The sequence below is a fragment of the Tachypleus tridentatus genome, chromosome 10 (assembly GCF_004210375.1).
Source record: "Tachypleus tridentatus isolate NWPU-2018 chromosome 10, ASM421037v1, whole genome shotgun sequence".
In the NCBI taxonomy this organism is placed as follows: domain Eukaryota; kingdom Metazoa; phylum Arthropoda; class Merostomata; order Xiphosura; family Limulidae; genus Tachypleus; species Tachypleus tridentatus.
In genome coordinates, this window is record NC_134834.1 from 57,600,110 (window position 1) to 57,619,106 (window position 18,997).

Consider the following 18,997-nt stretch of genomic DNA (forward strand, 5'->3'; position numbering starts at 1 on the left):
TAGCTCCTATTTACTCATATTTATTTCCTTGTTTATTTGTTCTAGAAACAATGCTTATTTGTAAAATTTGATGAATAACTGAAATCAACGTTTCATATTCAAACAACTTTAAAAATTTAATTGAAGCCTTCAACGGCTTCTACTTTAAAAACACACTGTATATACAATATTTCGACATCCTCTGCTTTGTCTTCAGGAGTTATCTTGAAAAAGTACTAATTTATACGTTTTTCTTCTTGCTATTCCTCCATATTTAACGCTTAGTTGTACCAAGCATAAGTGAAATACGTTTTCATATTTTACGGTTACATAAAGGTCGTTGCATATTATAAGTTTTTATCGTAATCAGAATGTTTGTATTAAAATCCCCAACAAGCATAGAATTAACCGCATAGGTGACAAAGATATAAAAATTAAGGAATAGGTTAAACAATCGCAAAGTTTCTTTTTATAACGATGAAATTTGTAGTTTTTCATATATAAATGTGACCTGGCATGGCCAGATGGTTAGGGCGCTTGACTAGTTATTTGAGGGTCGCAGGTTTGAATCCCCGTCACATCAAACATGCTCGCCCTTTCAACAGTGGGGCGTCATATTATAACAATCAATCCCACTGTTAATTGGTAAAAGAGTAGTCCAAGAGTTGGCGGTGGGTGGTGATGATTAGATGCTTTCCCTCTAGTTTTACGGAATAAATTAGGGACAATATAATGACCACTATGATTGCGTAAAAACAATACACAATATTATTAAACAAATCGTAAAACAACAATTTTTCTTTTGGGACACTTCCTCAACTGGTGTTGAACATGTGTTCAGTCATCACATGTACGTCTAATAGATGTATTATATTATATATATATATATTGAAATTAATGATGCCTTTTTATATTAGTCACTTATTAAATTTCTTCTGATGTAGATTTCAAGGTGTTTTATTAACTACTGTTTGTATCAAGAATTACACTATTACTAGTATTATGAGAGTAGTAAACCTCCAGTGCACTCCGGTATTATGAATAAATTTAGTGATACTTGTTAAACTATTTTATGTTTGTCGACTAACTCATATCAGTATCAGTCAAATAAGTTTTTGACTTGTTTGGTAGTATGTTTAACGAGTGCAATAAAATTGTTAGGGTTAAAATCTAAAGAAAAAATCTTCCTTTTTAACGATTCTGATAGACATTGTTTAGATTTGTTCACTTTTCACGTAATACAGCTCCCCGCTAGTAAAATCAGGGATTCGATTCCTCTCGGTGGGCTCAGCAGATAGCCCGATGCGGCTTTGCTATAAGAAAAACACACATATGTAATGGAGAGTAGGACATGTTAGATATGTCTTCTACAATTTTGTACATGAAAATTAAGATGTCCTGTTTCAGCATCAAGCCTTTATCAACATTAAGCTGAAAGAATGTTTATAAAGTGATGAAATGAATAACGCTTAGAGAAGAAAATCTGAGAAAATTCGTTTTTTATACGAAATGCGTCAGACGTCAGATTCTACTTATGTTTGTTGTTCTTTTTCATTTACCTTCTCAAATACCGAAACGGAGAACGCACGAGTACTAATGAGGTAAGTGCATTTAATTAAATCTTTGATAATACAATGTTGTACGTATCAAACTTATGTGAACAAAATGCTTTCAGTTATGAGTTCATACAAATGTTATACTTCTTTGAATAAGACAAACAAAATCACAAAAACAGAGACAAGTTGGTAAAACTCATTTTGAAAAACGAAGTAAGTAAACATAATTTTGTTGTGGTTAAACGCAAAGATGCAGAATGGTATGAATATTAACACTTTTACTAATAAAGTAGAAAACAACACTTCGACCTTCTTAGGTCATCTTCAGGTTAACAAAGAGAGTTTACAGTTGTTGCAATCTCTCTTTGTTAGCCTGAAGATGACCTAAGAAGGTCGAAGCGTTGTTCTCTACTTGAATTTAATAAAAGTTTTAACACCCACACCAGCCGTCTTAAGATACATTTTTACTTCAAGTGGGTTTCTCGTCATCACAAACCATTGGAAGAATTTCGTTATGTACAATATAGAATTGAAAGTATAATGGACCCACTTATCACAGAAGTTTAGGAGTTTGAATATAATCCCTGATTTTCTAGCACAAAAAAACACATTATTTCCCACACATGACAAAAACAGGAAATAAAATGGACGAATATACCAGAAAAAACACATTAGAACACAGCTGATAACGGCAGAAAGACCACTGTATAGAATTTTGTCGAAATTTCAAAGGCTTGGTGATAACACTTAAGTCATTATTGTCTAGAAGCCTAAAAACTTTCTAAAAACGTACAACATTGTCACATTTAACATGTGGATAAAATATTTTACTAGAAATATGTGATAACCAAAAACTATTTTGCAGGTGTGTTTTTTTAGGTTTGATATATTAAAACTATAATGTATCTACAACTATATCCTAAAATATATATATATCTTAATTTAAATGCCAACACATGCACAGTAATGTTAAACCAACCCTCCCAGTTACTGCAGTAGTATTAATATAAAACAATATTGTTTAATATAGGTAATTATTTAGCAGTTGGTAGACGTAAAGGTCTTGAAATTTGTTTTGCAATTACTAAGACAATAAAATAATAATTAAAAATTGTCGTACAATCGAATTTTTAGAATTATTTTATACGTCGTCGTGCAGTGGTTAGCGATACTATTATTTTCTTTACAACCTAGTTTCACGTGTAAAATAGAAATGTAATGTTTATTTGCACATTTCTACATCACATTCATGAAAGAGCGTCGTGATGTCATGCGTATCTCGAGAAACTTAACAAGACTTAAGTAACTTTCGAGATAGGTTGCCAGCATTCATAAGTTCATGGATTTTCGTAATGTTTGTGTCATGTGGAAATTTAAGTAAGTAATATAGAGTTTGTATAATTATTGTTGCATATAATGGAAATGTTTCTTTGCAAACATGAATAGCAGAACTTCACTAATAGGATTATAATGTATCTTGGTAATTTTTATGTTTTCGTGAGGGGTCAAGAAAGATGTTTTTCTTCTTTATTAAAAGGAACATAGCACGGTCTGATGACGCAATCTGCGGGTGGTGGGAACGAATCCCATCACTATACGTTCTCGTCTTTTCAGCCGCTGGGTGTTATAATGTAAAGATCAAGCCTACTATTCATTGGTAAAGAGTAGCCCAAGAGTTGACGATAAGTGAAGTTGACTTGCTTCTTTTTTTCAAGTCTATCATTTTAAAATTAGGGACGGCTAGCACAGATAGCTCTCGAGTAAATTCACCAAAAACAAAACATTTTCATTAAACCTAGTCCACATGTTACTGCAGTGTATTTTCTGTATTTTACGTTAATCAGGTGAAGAGTTAGTCCAAAACACTAATTAATGTTACGGTTTAAACGCCTAAAGCCGAAGAAGCATTAGAAATTGACAGGTCTTAAATTTATGATGAAAACAACGACACTTCATGTTCTTTTTATATTTTACATTCCTTTTAAGTTGCCAATTTCTAATTCAAAATGAGAGATACTTAAAAATAGTTAGTATACGAAACAACCTTTCACTCAATACCGTAATATTTTAAGTGCGGTGATTACTAATTAACGTTATACTAAAAAAAAAAAAGACAAAGCGCAAGACATACATGCGTAATAATTATAAATATAAAATTTGTTCTGCATAAATGTATGTACTTATTCAACTAAATGTATACTGGTTTGAAAATTAAAAGTATACTTAGCTTAGTATACACGAGAAAATAGGAATTTGTTTTTTGTCAAGTGCCATAAAAATATTTCGTGCATATCATTTGCTTAAACTTTAGGTGCTAACCTGAGCTGTTTGACTCTACTATATCAATGTCAGGCGCTAGACGTTTGTTACTTTCAGCTTCAAGAAATATTTTTCTTTCTTTAGTTTAATGTACCTTCTGGTAATCTTCAATTACATAAGCACAGGGTTGTTAATCTTACCATTTGGAATTTTGTCTCTTCAGTCTCAGCTGCTAGACTGGCCAGATTTAGTTACTATGGCTTTTGTCATTGCTGACTTCAAAGCATTTGCAATTCTTTCGGTGAACTAACCAATTTAAGTTACGTTATTACTACCAGCTTTCACTCAAAAATATCTAAACTCTTTGAAGTTTTGTTAACTCTAACTACTTTAGTTTTTCTTGCTAAATTTAACTGTTTGAAATTTTGTTGTTATTTGCTGTTTCAATTTTTATTATTACTTTCAACGGCTTGATTTTTGTCGTTAATTTCAACTGCTTAATTTTTTGTTGTTAGTTGAAGTTACTTGAATTTCCTTTCATAATTTTACCTTCTCGAAATCTTGTGTAATTGCTCGAAATATTTTCATTAATCGCAGCTACTAGACTTTGTAGCAATAACGTCAGCTGCTTGAATTTATTTGATGATTTTAATTGCCGGAACGTTGTTAATCGGAAATATATATTTAAAAAAGTTCTCTTTGGAATATCAACTACTTTCTAATTTAGCAGTAAATTTGCATTTTTTCAATCTTAGCTGTTAGGATTGTTCTTTGTGTCCTCCGACTGATAAGCGGTAAGTTTACGGACATGCAACACTTAAATCTAGAGTTGAATTATCCACTGTGGATTGATCATTGATAGTTCATTGAGTATCTCTGCAATAAGAAAACAACATTAGCAACTTTTTGTTGTTAATTTGAGTCACTATGAATTTCTTTAGTAATATCTTATAGTTTTATTTTTCGCGTTATATTTGGGTGCTTGAATTTGGGCTGTATACCCCTGTTGGTTTAGAGCTTTCACTGAAGTACTAGAAAAACCAAAATGAAACTACAAAACATAACTGAAAAGCATAAAATGGACCTTTAGACCATATGCACAATAAAGAAGGAACAATATTGAATGATTTTGATAGTTGTTATTTCTTGTCACTCACTGGGTGGATTTTAATACAATGCTGCTCTTATTTCTTGCTTCACTGAGCAAAATATAAAGTAAAAGATATGATTGACACATTTATGAATTTTCTATTGTTTCAAGAAAATGCATCGATAAAATAATTTCATACCAGATTTGGTATGGTTGATTATTTTATAACATAATAATGACTATAATAATTGAAAAAGGAAGTTGAAGCTCAAGAAAGTTCTAAAGTATCCACACTGCTGTGAGAGTTTTACAGTCGAAGATTGTAAGCGTAATCTACTGATTAGCGTGCCAGTTTTTTGGTCCGAAGGTCCGAGGTTCGCGACGTGATTTCTCTGAACACGATCCACATTTTCAGCCGCAGTGCATTATGAGGTTGACACTCAATACCGTTATCCGATTCAAAGTCGAACAAAAAAGCCCTTGTGACGCTGGAAGCTGCTGATTGGATGCTTTCCCCACACTTGAAACCGAAAGGTCTGTGTCGTGGTTGTTTTGTGTGCACCGATAATGTTGAAAATATTATGTTTTTTACGTGTAAAATTATCCCTTTTCTTATCCTAGTTGTTTAAAGTTGCAGTAACTCCCTTGTCTTTTTCTTGATTAGTATCACGTTTTTTGTTTTGAATTCTTAAAAACATTAATGTAACGTTGTTCTGTTCCAACTAAGTTCTCGAAATCGTGGGAGAAATCAATATTATTTATGAAAAATACTTAACACCTAATCATTAATGAAATCGAATTACGGTTACTATTAAAATTTATATTAACCGGAAATGAAAGTTTGTGATATATATTTAAGCTTGATTAAAAAGTGAAATCTTCGAAATGATTCAACCTTCAAATTTTCTTTCTTCAAAAGATGTATCTAATTATTGATATTGATCTAGTTGAACATTTCATATTGATTATCTATGGACGGTATTTTATTTTAGAGCAGCTTTCTCGGAAACCATTTCTAATTAACTAGAGTTCAAGTGAGAAGCATTTCCAACGTGTTGAAAAATAATATGAATACTGAAGAAGATCTCGCATTTTGCTACATACCTGTCATAACATATTATAACTGAAATTAATTTTGTATTGTCTCATAATCATTCCGTGCTATTTTATTTAGATATTTGTCCTAAGTATCGCGTTCACAATCCATTGAAATGAGCCTCAAAACCGTATGATTTGCGAAGGGCAAGTTTAGTTTGATATTCAAGGCAGTTGTGTTTCTAAACTTCGGAACTCTTCATAGTTATCAAGTCATTAACCTTCCCGTACTTAACACTTAAACACTGCAGTAATTACTTTTCGCGTGAAACAATAGTTTTTAGTTTTTTTTTTATTTCATGTGACACTTTTTATAAACATCCCCGCACTTCAAGTTTGGAGGTAGATGAAACCTAACCTAATCAACGTTGAAGAAATTTATCAACTGGGATGCAGTTTCACTTAAGTTGATTTCAAAGCTTATCTAATGATGTTTCCTCAGACTAGAGGTAGGTAGCCACATTTTGTGTTCCATTCTGATTGCCAATATTGAAATACTGTGATAACAGATGTCTTTAAAAAGCCCTTCCAAGAAACATCTGTGAGCTTCCGGACAGATGGGGGCCGACTATCATGTTTCTTTGAAGGTTGGAAATATTATTTCTCTCAGCTCTGTCTTAGATGTAAGAAAAGAAGACAATTGACACAAAACATGGTGTTATTTTGCATATGCGGACAGACAAGCGTTTTGCAAATTCGTCTGTGAAGCTCGTAATGAAACGGATAACCGGTGTTCACAGAGCAAGGAAAAACAGTTTCGAAGCAACTCTCATGACTAGGTAAAAGTTAAATAAAATCATAGAAAAATAATATATAGTTGATCGTTTGTAGAACTTCAGAATATAGATTCAATAAAATAAATTTGTAGTAAGAAGTAATTTGTGCAGCTATGCTCAAGCTGTACTTTTAATGTTTAATACAAAAGAATACATTTATGTCACTGCTGTTACTACATTTATAAGTCACTAAGATCCATCAGAAAAAAAAGAAAAAAAAAAGATTAGAATTAAATCTAAGTGTTTTTATTTAATCTAACTATGCTGTCATATTTGGGTTCTATAAAGTACAAATATACTAATGAACAAAGTTTAATTGGAAGCTTGTAGAAAACATCCATTTCAGCTTTGCTGAATGGAAATTTTTGAATACGTTTCTTAATAGATATATTAGGAATAGTGTTTTGCAAAATAAATTGCGAATTCGAAAGCGAATACTACACAACATTATCAATAAGAGAGAAATATCAGTTCAAAACAGATGTTACTATTGGGGTGTTAATTTCCCAATTTTTAAACGAACAAGCAGCAGAGAAGATTAGGGTGCCAGAAGGTAGGGATTGTCTTCAGTCCTACCATACACGTGCGGTTACACTTCATTGCGTCTGATCTACATTTAAAATTGGGAGTGTGTAGCTGGCGTGAAAAAGAAAGGAATCGTTTCAATGAAAGTCCCGGTTCACTCATGAATATCCTAACTGAAAGGCTTTTAACCCTTTGCTTTATATCAGCCAGACAAACGGAAGTGCGTCACACCTGCTCCCTGTTCCCCTCCCCTCTTCTGTCTCCTAGACTTGAACCGTTTCCTGGTGTTTCCCTTCGGCCTAATCCTTGGTAAAAAGCTGAACAACTTGCTTTCGGTAAAAAAACTTATCTCTATGTAACACAAAATGTATGGCTGACTGCAAGAATTCGTTCCAGTCGCAAAGCATTTTTCTCGAACTGGTTCATAAACCTTCAGAAGAATCAACAAAAATCGGTATCAAAGCTCTAAACACCATACTTTCGATAAAATGATAACACTCTAAATGTGTGAATAAATTCTAAAATTGTGCGATAAAATTAATGAAATTTTAAAGAAGCAAACACGTTAAAACTTTTTTGTAACTTTATCGTTTACCACAACATCCTCATGATTCCTTTACATGTTTATGCTTGGTTAAGATATTCAAGATGTTATATTTAGGGTTTAGATGTACATGTGATGTATCTGTAGATAACATAAACATGCACAATATTCTAGGTATATGTTAAAGTTTTTCTTAAGTACATATAACTTTTAAAGTGATATAACACGTTATAAACTTTAATTAATTCTGGTATTTTAGGTTGTCATGTTTATCTTCTGTGATATAAGCATATTTTCTCAAGTAACTTGAATTTAACAGGTCACTTCTAAAAATTCATGAAGATGTAAATGTAACATTACCAACACGGTGTTGAAGTGTTTTGAACAGCTGATACAAATTATGTTTTCTATAAATGTCCTGAAGTGTAGCCTAAATATGACCATAACCTTGTGGTAACTTCACAAAATCAAATTTGTCCACTAATTTCAAATAGATTGCTGAAATTCGTAATTTTCACAAAAATTGTTTGTAACAGAATTTAGTGTATTTAAAAAAAGTTAAAAATTGTTGTTAGAGCATCGAAACAAAACGTTATTGAGCTGATACCGATATTTACAATAATAATTATCGGTAATTATACATCTAGCTTAACATAAACATCATTAGAATAACCACCCGGTCTAGAAGAAATATTACAAAACAACAACACATTGATTAGTAAGTACAATGGTAGATTTAGATTACCAACAATCAAAACAACTGGCTTAGCATGAGTCTCATAAAACACAAACAGATTGACACGTACCTGGTATAACAGTAGGCTCATACTAACATACTAAACATTTGGCCTAAGTTGGATGTAACGGATTATTATTTCGCTAAAAATCTTCCTTCACATGGAAATCCAGATCACTAGTATATTAAACATAATAACAGCTACGCAGTTATTCAGTATATTAAAAAACGAAGCAACGGCGGGATCCAGACTATCAAAAGGGCTTCACTCGCAACTGTCCCAGTGTACGATTCAGTTCGAATCTAGTATTATTATGAACATTTGTAATAATTGCTACTAAAAATTTTAAAGAGAAATAATGTCCGTAAAGTGTCTTGGTAAATACAAATATTATTTGCATGTATTCCATTTAAATTCAAATACATTTTTGTCCTTTACGAAACTGTATTTTAACCGAAAATCTCATTCATTGAATTACATCCGCGTTGGTAAGCTTAGGAAGGTTGCACTGGGATAAGTTGAAAGTCGTAACTGGTGACTTGAATATTTATTATTATGTCGGTTGTTTTTTTTTACTGTTTTGAAACATTTAGTGAATTTATTATGAATCTTTGTTGTTGTTGTTTTAAATTAAACACAAAGCTACACAATGGGCTATTTGTGCTCTTCCCACCACGGGTATCGAAACCAGGTTTTTAGCGTTGTATATTATGAATCAACTTTAAAGGATCCAACTATGTAAAATGTTATACGGTAGAAAACGGTTGAATGATGATACTCTAATTTCATCTCATAAATTTGATGATAAACATGATCATTTCTTTCTGAGTATTACTTCGAAATAACTAACCATGTTTTCTTAAACCATTAATTATTAGAAATAAAAGATTGTCAGGCGAATGCCCCCTATACCAATTGTAAGAAAAAACGTACAAAATAATTATAATGTGTGTGTTTGTGTATGTTTTTTATTATAGAAAAGGCAGATCGGACTATCTGCTGAGCTCACCGAGAGGAATAGAACTCCTGATTTTAGCGTTGTAAGTCAGTAGACTTACCGCTGTACTAGCGAGGGGCATAAATGTAATATTAAAATAAATTCAGTCTCTCAGTATACGACCGTATTTCCAAAATTTGAATATCCGTTTATTATTAATAACTATTTTTAGTTTTGGAATAATAAAAGTATATACTTTATTAAGTACAGAAGTATTTAACACGTATTACTCTATATGACCCATTAAAACAATCTATAACGTATGCTTTTATAGGACCATGGCGGGGCCGCTGCTTAACACCCAGTTAATTTTTGTTTGCCTTACAGTTGTCAGGCGCGACATCACGTATTCCTGTGCAGCTGTGCAGCTCGTGACCATCTGTTCTGTCTATTTGACTATATCGGTTTGTTCACGTGTTAGGATTCCAACTATTGTTAAGACAAGGAAGACCTATTAGAAACTTAAATGGACCAAGAGTATATATGGACTTTACCAATTTAAAATGGATCGTGGAGTTTTCACTCTTGGAAGTGGAAGCCTCTTTCAGAGCCTAAGTCTAGAACCCTAGTTTGTTATTATGAACCTATATCATAACGCACATTTATACGACATAATACCTCCTACACCTCTTGCGCGTGTGTTTAGCAGCAGAGGTCTAGCAGCTGCTGTCTGGTACATTGTTACCTCGACGGCTGTGGGGCCTTTAAAACGAGCGTGTTCCTTTTATACGGTGTTTGGTCAATGCACATAGCCATGATTTAAAACAGACAATCAGCTTGTAGCTTATCTAACGGTAAAAAATTATATTCGATCCCAAGAGTTAGAAATGTTGCCGGGACTGAAAGCATCTGTTGGTTACAGCGTAGAAGCAAGAATAGAGAATTCTAATTATTTTGAGTTTATTTTACTTTTACTGAACAACTCTTTTTTAATCTATATCTGAAGAGTTCCTTCCGGTTCTTTATATTCTACTATTGGGACATCAAGGTTTTCGCATTATGTTGTTTATTTTTTGTTTGCTAAACTTGAAAACGTTTATAAATTCAGGTCAGTGCTGATGTGGTGTAATTTTTTTTTTCCCTCTTACCGCACGCGTCGACCATACGCTATTACTTTTCTTTTGCTTGGGGGATGTGAGAGTGTGGTCGGTCCTCGGAAAATAACACAACAAAGCTCGTGGTGCGCGCACGTCTTAATCACAGGGCGCGTGCCCCAGTGATAAAGGGCAGTCATATCTTGTGTAGATAACAATGCATCAGAAGGTCGTGACCAAAAAACCATGACGTAGGTTCCCTTGGGAAGTTACTGGTAGGGTGTTGATCCAGTTTTAACTCCCCTTATCACCCCACCTCTCAAAGTTGGCGTCCCAGTCTCTCCCCTACTATTAGTTATTGTTCGCTTCCTCCTTCGGACCTTTCGTTTCCTTTTTTTTGTCCCACTTTACTGCCACTGCGCATGTATTTCTGTGTTCAACAATGACTAAAGCTCCATCTCTGCCGACAGTATCTTTCCGTCATCCGACGCTTGTGGACTTTCATCTTGCTAAGCTGAACGCGTTTACGTATGCGTGCATCTCGTCCAACGACTTGCTCTTCAACGAATCTCGTGTAAGAACGCTGTTGTTCAGATAACAGAAGTAAGTATTAAAGAATCACGATATTTCTGTTTATTCGTGATTCTAAACAGCCTGATTATCAGTGTTTTAACCAGCAGTATTTTTTCACCTATCCGTACCTCAAAACTGTAATTTAACGTTGCTTTGGGTTTAGTTAGTTCTTGCTAATTTTTTTTCTCGTGTCTGTAGTGCATGCTTTCTCTAAATTAATAGTAATTCGTGACTACTAAAATCCGAATGAACAAAACAACGAAATAATTATACTGTTAGTGTTTCATGTTTTGTATGAGTTACTCTTGTAAAGTATTTTTTTTGCGAACTTGTTGAAATGATTAATACATAATAATAAGTAAGAAACACTCGTAATGTTTATTAGTAGCAGAAATATCAAAATGATTTAATTAATTGTTGTTTCTCCATATTATGTTTGACTGAAAACAAAGATCAGCGATTACTTTTACAAAAGGGTAATCAGAGGTTTACGAGAGAATATTTTTAGAAATTAGCTTCTCTCCTCAACAGATTTAAAAACAATTAGGAACATATATATATATTGTCAATATGTATTAAAAAGGTAAAAATCATGATAATGTAATTAAGACAGTTTTGTAGAACTAGTGAAGATTATACATATAGATAATTTTAATATACAGCCAAAACTAAGTACAAATTTGGTGGAATACGTTGAACAAAATTTCTTTATAGTGAACATTGCATAAGTGACCATCATTTTTTATTTTTCTAAAAGCAGAAAATGAATTTATTTTAAGTTTGTCTCATCTGCATTAAGAACTGATATTTGACTGATGTAGTTAACTTCCTCACTTCCTTCCAGCCCCAACCTAAATACTATCCTCAAAAGTGATCAAATCCGGAACCTATGACGGAAAGAAATGAAAAAAAAAACCGACAACAATAAAAGTACTAAATATTAACCTACTGTTTCCCCCTTTTGCTATCTAAATTTATATATTTATCAAACTATGTTGATAGATATTATAACAGGATTATCTTGGTACTTTAGATAAGAAAATACAGTTTTATCAGATATTGGCTGATTCTTACTCTTGAAATATTTCTTTTCTATTATAGTGGCTTTCGAACATTAAGAAGGTCTCTAAAGGAATGAGTGCTCATAAAAGTGCAAACGTTCTTTTTTCTGTAATTCCTGTTTACATTATTTGTGAAACAACAGATATTTATGAAGGTAAAAGAATAGTAAAAACAAATGTTTATCAAACAGCATCTAAATCAAAATATTTGTCACATTGAAGAAATCAAGAAAGGACAAGAGCATTATTTTTTTTCAGGTACATTAAAATAAATTTGAAAAGTTATTAAAGTAACAAAGTTTAAAAATCAAATACACTTGGTGTGTTTCATAGATTTTAAATGAAATAAACTGAAATAAAACTCGAAGGTTGTAATATGTTGTGAACATATAACCATTACAATATTGAAGACACCTATTTAAAGATTAGTTATATATATAAATACTCTTTAATAGGTAGTTTTGTAAATAAACACAAACGCTGTGTTACTTCAAAATAGCATAATTTATTCTCCCCAAATATAAAGATGTCTGAACTGTAAAACTATAAATTTTTGTAGCTATATACATGTGTTTTTTGTTATTTTTTCAAAATAGTGCCGATTTAAATATGTCCCGACATTGTAAGGTGTTTAAGGCACTCGACTCGTAATCCGAGGGACGCGGGTTCGAATCACCGTTACACCATCATTGCTCGCCCTTTCAGCCGTGGGGGCGTTATAATGTGACGGTTAATCCCACTATTCGTTGGTAAAATAGTAGCCCAAGAGTTGTTGGTGGGTGGTGATGACTAGCTGCCTTTCCTGTAGTCTTACACTGCTAAATTAGGGACGGCTAGCGCAGATAGCCCTCGTGTAGCTTTCGCGAAATTCAAAACAAACCAACAAATCAAACAAACCTATTTAAATGAATGGTTGTGCTACGTAGTATAGGTATGCAAGTTGTATAGAATTCAACATAAAAACTGTGCACCAACCAAAACGATTGCGTTATGCTTTTTAATTAGCTCTGCATTTGTTGTTTTTCACTTCAGCCATTAAGCTACTCGGCTTGATTTCTGCAGAATGCACGCTGTACTGATCTCAAAACAAGCTATTATACACGAGTTTTACGGCGTATATAAAATTAGTGAATGTTACAAAAAAAACACGGAAACAACGGGCATAACGTTTGAGATAAAAGTTACGTTATTTTCTCTGGGAAGTGTGTGTGTGTGTTTTATAGCAAAATCACATTGGCTATCTGCTGAGTCCCCTGTTTGTGAAGAATTGAAAAGCGATTTCTGCAAAAAAAGAAACCGAAATACATGAAGTGTTCTAGAGTCATTCATATACATATGGCAGTTTGTAACATATACTTAAATAACATATACGAATATCTATTAATTTCCGTAAAAGAAATTTTATATATATCATATAATTTAGCCTAATTAACTGACCGTGTGCTATGTCTTATGCATTTAACAAAACCTAATTAGGTAACTGTGTATAATCTTCTAGTCTGGGTGTATATGTGTTTAGTTTGTTTTTTGAATTTCGCACAAAGATACACGAGGGCTATCTGCGCTAGCCGTCCCTAATTTAGCAGTGTAAGACAAGAGGGAAGGCGCCTAGTCATCACTACCCACCGCCTATTCTTGGGCTACTCTTTTACAAACAAATAATGGGAATGACCGTCACTTCATAACTCCCCCACGGCTGAAAGGGCGAATATATTTGGTGTGACGGGGATTCGAACCCGCGACCCTCGGATTACGAGTCGAGTGCCTTAACCATCTGACCATGCCGGGTCGTATATGTGTTTTCTTATGGAAAAGTCACATCGGGCTGTCTGCTGTGTCCACCGAGAGGAATCAGTTCTCTTACATTAGCGTTGTAAATCTGAAGACTTACCGCCGTCCAAGCAGGGAGCTGCTAGTCTGAAGACCTAAAATGTGTTATACCAAATTTTAAACTGTTTCCAATTGAGTCAGGACTAAGTTGCTGTTGTTTTAAAATATGTTTGTTTGGAACATTAATACATAATTTTGGAGTATTAACCATGTTTAAATATTTCTTCTTATTCATTTCTCGAGATGTCTTGGATACTTTTTAACATTCTAACGCTTACATTTTACATGGTTAACAAATTTTAAAACATGTTATTCCTTACCTAGAAGTGCAATTTAATGTGAAGGACTGATGTCAGTTTCAGTTCTATGGATATAACAACTTATAAATTGGTTATATACTTTGAGGGTTTTTTTCTCTAATGGAAGTACCTAAATGCATATTCAAAACGTTGGTTCAGCTACAACTCCTTCTTTGATTAACTGCCCTTAGAATGATGTTTTATGTTCACGTTATTCACGCTGTTTATAATTGCTCTTGCTTTGTATGTGGGGAGATTCATACTGTATGCTTTAACTTCAAAAGCATAATTGTTGTATTTTCTAAAAATATATTACATGTTTGCTGTTTAAATTGTCCGTATGCCAATTAATAGCACAAAGCAATAATTAGGTGAATGTATTAAGCATTTTTTGATTTTATAAAATACATGAGTGACGTGGAAATGCAAGTTATTTTCTTCTTTTTCCTTTTGCAATTACAAACTTTAGATCACTTTGAAAATTTTCAAAAGAGGCAATGAATTTTCATGCTTGTTACAAAATATATTAAACTGACTCGAGTTTATCTGGCTTGAAATGGATGTGGCACAAATACCTGGCTTCACACACGACAATAAAAGTTGCTTCTTAGACAAGGATAAGCCAGATATCTTAACTTTTGATTCTGTTTAAGCTCAAAATTATACAATGTGCTATTTACGTTATGGCTACAGTATGTATCTAACAGGAGCTAGCTTCTAACCCAGAATAGTGCTCTGCAGATTTTTTTTTGAATACATTAATTTTTAATGAGATGCATAACTAAAGGTAACAAGATTTTGCGATCTCTAGGAATATAGAGGAATTTGATTTAAGAATATTTAAAAAGGCAGAGATCGAAATAGTAAAATAAAACACCTCACCAGTAATTTTATTTTAAGGTTAGAAAAATAAATTTAAAGGAAAATATATTAAAAGTTTATTGAGCTTGAAAGGACAATTTAGTATACATTTTTCCCCTTTTTTATTTAATTCTTGTAATAAACAAACTATCTAACCTTGTCAAGCTCGTTGTGGTAAACTTCCTTTCCTCATGTTGGTGTTTCTGTATTTGTTTTATCTACTCTTTTATTTAAATTTCTTTATGCTAAAATATCATCAGCAGTTTCTAGTTGGTCAGTTTTTATTGCTGTTTGGCTTCTTGAAATTTCTTATCAAGGCAATACAAGCATGTGCATTTGTTTTAAATTTTTGATACGTCATAACTTTGCTTGCCGTTTCTGAAATGTATTATTTTATGCCGTCAGGTAATTACAAATGCTGGAGTCATGAGATGACACCTTGCTAGGCATGTCCAATCATCATCTTCTTAAGCGTCCCTCTGATAAGTTATCATCACTGGAATACTTGTCTGACTCTCCGTGTTCATCGTCTGCCTCGATGTGTTTGTCATATCATAAGGCACGCGGTGAATGCCAAGAGGAAGGTTATTTTTCATCAACGAAGAAATATAACAGCAGATTAAAGAAGAATACTTCATGGCTTAAGCGACAGTTCATGGACTAAAGGAATATATAAATATATTGTATTTGTAAATTAGAATAAGTAAATCTGGTCTTCATTTGGATGATAAATTTACATGGCTTAATGAAAGAAAGAGTAAATAAATCCTAAAATAAGATATGAAAATATGAGAGTTTAGTCAGTTAAAGTATGGATGAACGTTAATTTTCCAATACGTTGAAAAAAATGATTGCAGCTTTTTTTGAAAGTACATATCCACTTATTAAAAATACATTCCATTAATTCTCTTTCAAGACAACGCGTATTTAATTAAGTTTCAAATAAAACAAAGTTTTTCTTATTGCTTTTCTATAGAATATTACTCTTATTTTTTTGAAAGGCTCAGCTGATGAACACCATTTGTTTTTCCTTTTTGTAAGCCACTTAAGTTAAATAATGATTTGTATTAATTATTTAAAACTCAGTAAGGAAGCGCTACGTTGTTTGAATTGAGTGTTCGTATTTTTAATAAATATGTGGAACAGTTGTCTAGAATATGATTAAATGTATTTACATAACTTTTCCTCTGTGTTCATTATTCATCATAGTAATGTTTTAAAGATTTAGTACTTTCTATATAGTTCTTTATTTTCGTATGAAAACTTATTTTTAAAGATGTTTATTTTATTGTTACTTCTAACCACACTTTATGCTTAGTTTTCCAAGCCAGTTAAAACATTAAGACAACAATAATAAAATACATTACTAAATATGTTTTGTTATCATAAAATCGAATATCTAAGCTGCATCAGGTTCATCGTGACCATTCGATGAAAATAACTGTAAACAGTTTATGGCATCTCAAACATCCAGACAAAGTACTCACAGTTATTGAAAAGATTCTATAGGCGAATAAATAACTTAAAACTTAATTATGTTATTTCATCAGGCACTTGGTACATAGCTCTTCCAGGTAAATGGTACTAGGTCCTTGGTGGACATAAGAAAATGTGTTTGATAAAAATGAATTTGGGATACTTTCGGTACATGTAGAAAAAACATGTTTTCTTGAAATTAATTCAACTACAATTATATACCAGTTAATTTATTCACTGTAGAAGATTTAGTAACTTTTAATCATGCACGGCTTGAACAACGAATCACTTTTATTTGCAGTGAGAGCAAAGATAGGGATTATTGAATCTTTCTAGTTGGGGACAAAGTTTAGGGTAGGGAATAGTTTCGAAGCAGTCTATAAACATGTGTTGAAAGAGTCAATCTTTAGGATTACTACTTGAAAACAGCAACCTACCCAATTAGAAACGAAGGCTAAGATTATACGATGAAGAAAAATACTTCATTCATTTGAATACGAAGTTGATGACGGCAACTTGAAAATAAAAAAATCTGTTCATTTATTGAACAAGTTTTAAAACAAACTATAGTTTGAAAAACAGAATTACGTTTTAAAAATGCGTCATAAGAAACTAAAAATGTTGTAGTTACAGCTTGAAAATTAGGTTTTTATTTCTTTGAAGCTATAATTTAGGATCGTGGTATAAAATGAGGAATTTCTTTATTTATGAACAAATTTCATAATTAAAGTTAAAAATGCTCATTGATAAATTTACGTATCTGAGATAGCAGAGTAAGAATTTCTATTTTTTAAAGGTAGGTTCGAAATTTCACAATTTTATTATATACTTATCTCTTTGTTTGTCAATATTTCCATTATTTCGACTATTTCTGTGTTTAACTATTCTTCTCATGAACGGTATAGTAAATTTGATAACAGTGTAGCGTTTAACAGTGAACTTCAATACGACACAATCTTTACGCTAATCTATACAAGTGCACGCTGATAGAAATCATATTTTAGTTTTTTCGAAATATGAAACTTCTATTTATATAAGACAAAGTGATTTCATCTCATGTTTCATTTCGGAAGAGAGTGATGTAGCATCAGTTACGATAACAGTTGTCTCATCTTTCGAAAACGATATGGGTAAACGACAAAAGAAAAACCTTCAACTTTCGAAATTCATTAAAACGGGGAGAAAAATTAAGAAAGTAAAAAGTGTCTACGAATATAAAAAGCACTTTGTTTACGAATATTGGTTCTTCAAGCTACGATCATAGCTTTAATTTGAAGAGATAATCAAGATTTCAAGCATCTTGAAAGATCCATTTATGAAAAAGTTCAGCAAGTTCTGTATTTATGCTAATTTTACATCGATGCTCTTACATAGTTATAAATGTTCTACGAAGAGTGTGGTTTAAAAGTTTTGTTAAGCTCACAAAAATTAAAATGGTATCTCTTCAGTAAAACTTAAGCTGTTCATTATTTCAAGTTATTCTATTTTGTTCGAGGCAAAAATTCAGTTTTTATTGGATTTCAAATTTACCGTACTAACCTGAAGAAGCACATTTGTTTATTTCATCAATAATTTTAAAAATGTTCTAGAAATATTTTCAGTTTTTTTTTTTAAAGATTGTATTGCATAAAGGAGAATTAAAGCAACGCAAGGACTTTAATACAGTTCTAAATTATAAAATTTTATATCGAAACTATAATCTTCAATATATGAATTTTTCAAGGGTTCACGTTGTAAGCGGACAGAAGGATTTTAATAATTCAAAGTTTGTGACACATTGACCAGGTACTTCATAGTTAGACAATGTCTATAATTGTGATACTGTAAAGACATAAAGTGGGAATGACGGAAAATATTCTTCAACTGTAGTAATAGTCATTACTAGGCAAAATCTGTAAAATATCATTGGTAGAAAGATGTTATGTTACTACAATACATTTTGCATCAAAAATGTATTTTGTGAGTGTTTTCCTTACGATTTTCATTTAAAAGAAATAAAATGTAACAAGTGGCAGTGGATTAACTTCCCATGTATATTTTCACATATTAAAAAATATGAATATCAAGAACACATTTTAATGAATGCTGATTAGATAAAGAACACGTTTTCGTTGTCCAGTATTGTTTTCAGACAGTATTCTATCACACTTCATTGCTCTTTGTTATTCTAAAACACAGAGAAGAAAATTTTGGGGATCTAATTTAACGCCTGAAACGGCAATAGTCCGTATTCTGCTGCGAAATAGGATACCAATAACCGAAACGACAATCCTGATCCTTAATAGGAAGAATATAAAAATTAAAC

The 18,997-nt window shown here is 32.2% G+C and overlaps 1 long non-coding RNA gene across 1 annotated transcript in view; it reads left to right on the forward strand.

The window, feature by feature from the left end:
- LOC143228077 (uncharacterized) overlaps positions 1-12,472 on the forward strand; it is a 32,588-nt gene extending 20,116 nt beyond the window's left edge. Inside the window, exons 4-5 of the long non-coding RNA XR_013015176.1 lie at positions 11,063-11,195; positions 12,267-12,472. This is a non-coding gene — a long non-coding RNA (uncharacterized LOC143228077). The remainder of the gene's footprint in view (positions 1-11,062; positions 11,196-12,266) is intronic.
- The last annotated feature ends 6,525 nt before the right edge of the window (positions 12,473-18,997 follow it).